This window comes from Lactuca sativa, chromosome 3, assembly GCF_002870075.4.
Source record: "Lactuca sativa cultivar Salinas chromosome 3, Lsat_Salinas_v11, whole genome shotgun sequence".
Lineage (NCBI taxonomy): Eukaryota > Viridiplantae > Streptophyta > Magnoliopsida > Asterales > Asteraceae > Lactuca > Lactuca sativa.
The window spans coordinates 288027171-288031559 of NC_056625.2; the positions used below are offsets into that span (position 1 = coordinate 288027171).

Below are 4389 nucleotides of genomic sequence, written 5' to 3' on the forward strand. Positions count from 1 at the left end.
AAGAGGCTGTAGACGGTGTTTAATGTCAACGGAGAGAGAGAGAGAGAGAGAGAGAGAGAGAGAGAGAGAGAGAGAGAGAGAGAGAGACCTTTTACTTAATTATTCTCTTTTTTTAAAAAAATAAGAAAAAGCATCATAAATGGTCTCTGTGGTAGTGAAATGACGGAAATGCCCTTCAGTTAATGGACAAAAGTTAACAAAGTTAGCAATAAGGACCAATCGTTAAAAGTTTTGAAAGCACAGGGACCATCTATGACGTTTTTAAACCACAGGGAATAAACTTCAGATTTTGGAAAACCACAAGGACCATTTATGATGTTTTTTTTCTAAAGTTTCAATTTAAACAGTTAGACGCTGAAAAAATGAAGCTTGAAAGTATATCTTTGGAAAATTAATAAAAAAAAAACAAGGAATGAAAATGTAACTTTAATTTGTGAGGTAACTCTGATGCGATTTATATATACAATATGAGGTAAAAATGTCCACAATCCACATATATTACGATAACTATTATATCATATTAAGTAGGCCATAAAAATATTAAAATAAAGTTTTTGATCAATATATCTATTATACCTTAAAATGCATCTTTGGTCAAAGGCTGAATTTTAAGAAGTACAAAATTAAATGCAAGTTGTACAACGGATTTATGCATTGAATCTTATTTAGTCAAACCATAACTAATGTGAATCAGTCAAAACGAAGACTTATTCCCAATCTGTTACTTGAAAACAGATCATATCCGGTCAACCACTGAAAAATTCAAATAAACTTAAAACAAACTGAACAAAGTCATGTGCCAAGTGAATCGGTTATCCCATATCTTAAAGCCAATTGAATAGGTCAAATTCTAAATATGATTTAAATTTGCATTCACTCTCTCAGTTCGATCACAAATAGATTCCATTCACCACCTGGTCTCCATTGCCTGTTGCTTCCAGAAAAAAAAAGCATCTTCAAGTTCATTTCATCTTTTTGTGCTTCCGAGAAACCAATCACCACCACCATTGGATCATGTTCCATCCACATCGGTCTGGATCGGTAAGAGAGAAAAAAAGCTACGCTTTCGTCATCTAGGTTTGTTGCGAGTTCTGTTTTCTATGCAGGTGGAAACAACCCACTCTGATGCGTCTCTTCGTTTCTCTCTAAATGCCATCAGACACCACCACTTATACTTACCGCTACCTATTGCTTCTTTCACCATCCAACCAATGAGGTATTTTTAGAAGAATCATTATTTCCCGTCAGTTAGATACTTAACCCTTTTTAGAACCCTAATTGCTTATTTTTTTTTATTGATTTGTAGGGGATTTGAGTCCCCGTGGATGTTTATCTCGAAGAACCACCATCATTATCTCCTCCATCGGCCACTCACACACCCTGGAGATCGACGCCGCCAAATGCCACTGGTTCTTTTTTAGCCGCTTATCATTGTTCTTTATCTCTAGGGTTTTAAAAGAGGTGTTCAGATCTGGATGAAGATGAACAAGAAGATGGACCATTTAATTCCTAAATGATTCTAAGGTTTAGTTGTTCATCAGTTGAGAATTAAGATGGAGCTTTTTAGTGGGATGCCGATTAGGATTTTCGGTTGAGGCTGGAGGAGAAATAGAGAGAGGTATGTTTATAAACTCAAACCTCCCAATTTACATCATCTTATAGATTATTTTTGTAGAATTTAATTTTGTGTGATAGGTTTTGATTTAGTTTCTTTGATTCTGTTTTAAGGAATTTTTCAATTCCCTTGCTTATTTGTTTCTAATGGATAAAAGAATGTATGCCAACTGTTTGTGGAAATGCCCCAGTGAAACTAATATATGATTTTGCTTTTTTTCTATGAATTATGTTTTGCATATGTATGAATTGCATATCAATGATGCATGATATTACTTAAATTCCATTTTCATCTTCATGGAGTTATCTTATCTTTGGAACATTCTTGCTTTAGAGCCTGGAAATGACACATTAGTTTTGTTTTTCTTCCAATCTTTATGCTTCTTCTGTAATGTTGAGTGATGTGAGAGAGTTGAGAAGGGAAATGAAAAGTAAAGATGTTGGTAAGGAACCTAGGTTTAGTTGGATTCAGTATACATCTTGTACTTTACCTTTTTCATGGTTTTCTATATCTTGAACATGGCAATTCAAATGATCCTACATTGTGATTAAAGAATCAGACATTGCTTACCTAGGTTATTGTATCAAATGGTTTTATATCTGATCTTACTTGCAGGCGAAGAGCATTGGTAATACAAGTTCCAATGTGGTAATCTCATTTTTTTTAATTCAAGTTTACAAGTTGTTTTAATCATGATCATGTTAAGTTTATGAGTAATTGTGCTTAGTATGACTGTTTGCTAGAATAATTTCATTTACACGGTGTCAGATTCGAAGATACCTCAAGAAAAGCGATTGGGTTAGTTGCATGACCTCACTTTCCACATTCTCATTCATTGTCTTCCTACTTTGTTACCCATTCTGGTCAGAAGATTATTTTAAACATTTTTCTGATAAGTATTAATATTTATCTTAATTATTTTATACATCTTGTTAATGAGATTAAAATATAATAAGATAGGTTATATAAGATTTTTTTCAGTTGCTCATAATGGGAAATAACCTGAAAGAAATATATTTAACTTAATGACAGCCCCTGTAGCATTTTTAGAAGTTTGTACATTCAAGAATGGCCTTCAGGTGTTAAGGGTTCTCAAAGAGAGCACTGGTTAGTCTTTTTCTCTAACTCTCTCATACGTACACACTATTTCTTAGGTTTATTGTAACATTTTTTATTTCTCGGATCTGATTATCCTGTTGTGGGGAAGGGAAGTAAAATGGGATTAAGAGGGTTTTATCATGGTTTCAGCTTTTTTTTTTTATTTTATGTTTTCGATTTGCAATTTTCAATCTTAACTTCATTAAGTTTTCTTGTGATTCTATATATTTTTTAAAATTTGAATTTTTCGAAGTTGTTTTACTTAGCAAAAAGTTTTGATTTGATACAAGGAGGGATCATAGTAGTGTTAATTGGTTTGTTGCTATGAATTTGCGATGCTTACATATTCTTGTGAACCTGTTTCTTGAAAATCATTCCGGTTTTAACCTTAAAACTACTTTTTTGCAGGCCTGCTCATTGGCATGTTCAGAAAAGGTTAAATATGGAAAAGTAATAAACTTATAATCATTGCTACTGGTTTGACACCTTTATCCCCAAGGGGGTTAAAGTTGATTTTAAGTGCTTGATTCTTCATACATTCTAATTGGTTCTCTGTTTTCATCTACATTTTAGGTGTTGTTGTAACTCTAATATTTGATATTTGAGGTTGAATTTTCTTAAAGAACTTGGAGGAAAGCGATGGAAGAAAATGATGTTATGTGATCTTGGAAGGCTGACCCTACCATGAAGGAGTGCAAATTGCACATGCCCTTATATTTGAAGGGTCCAAATTTCCAATGAAAACAACAAATGAAATTCAACTCTTTTTTTGGATTTAGAAGACGGATAAAAAGAACTAATTTGCGCAATGAAAACAACAAATGAAATTCTACTAAAATGATTCTTATTGATAATTGTTTAGATGTAGTGAACTTATTTGCGCAAAAGAACTAATTGTCTGTAGAAACTAATTTCTGAAATTAAAAAAAAAAAAAATTACACCCGGCGCTTGGCGCGGGTAAACGGCTAGTATATATATATATATATATATATATATATATATATATATATATATATATATATATATATATATATATATATATATATATATGAGGCATATGAAAATAACAACTGGAAAACGAAATTTTATAAAAAAAATCGAAAATGTAAGTTTAAAGTATAATAAGGGACAAAAATTTTAATTTGTAAAATACTAATAATTTAATTTAAAATAAGAAAGGATAAAAAGTGTTAAATTAAAATTACTTGAGGGTAAAAACTATAAATATAAAAATTTCCTATGGTTAGAGAGAAAAACTCTATCCCCATTTATATACTTCTTTTATTAATACAATAGCAAACTCATTTGTATTTAGTCGATTATGGTTTGAAAATAGCAAAATGAAATGAATAGTAAAAAGCTCTAACATTCTCAATTTGGTATATATATATATATATATATATATATATATATATATATATATATATATATATATATATATATATATATATATATATATATATATATATATATATATATATATATATATATATATATATATATATATATATATATATATATATAAAGTAAGGTCAAAGATAATTATATGCTAATAATAACCTAAAAAATAATACTAATGGTGTATGACGGTAGTGTATTTTGGTGTGTTCATAATAAGACAATATTTATGTAATTGATTTGGTTTTTTTTTTTTTTTTTTGTTTTTTTTTTTTTT

The 4389-nt window shown here is 30.1% G+C and overlaps 1 long non-coding RNA gene across 7 annotated transcripts; it reads left to right on the forward strand.

Moving 5' to 3' along the window:
• The first annotated feature begins 777 nt into the window (after positions 1-777).
• On the forward strand, positions 778-3676 carry LOC111895541 (uncharacterized). Of its 7 annotated transcripts, XR_006189676.2 has the most exons (6): positions 781-1216; positions 1307-1618; positions 2231-2263; positions 2359-2413; positions 2648-2722; positions 3122-3676. It is a non-coding gene; the product is annotated as an uncharacterized LOC111895541 (long non-coding RNA). The 7 variants fall into 7 exon arrangements; XR_006189673.2 differs by having other exon boundaries at positions 778-1216; positions 1307-2413; positions 3122-3163; positions 3287-3676; XR_006189674.2 differs by having other exon boundaries at positions 778-1216; positions 1307-2413; positions 3122-3148; positions 3287-3676.
• The last annotated feature ends 713 nt before the right edge of the window (positions 3677-4389 follow it).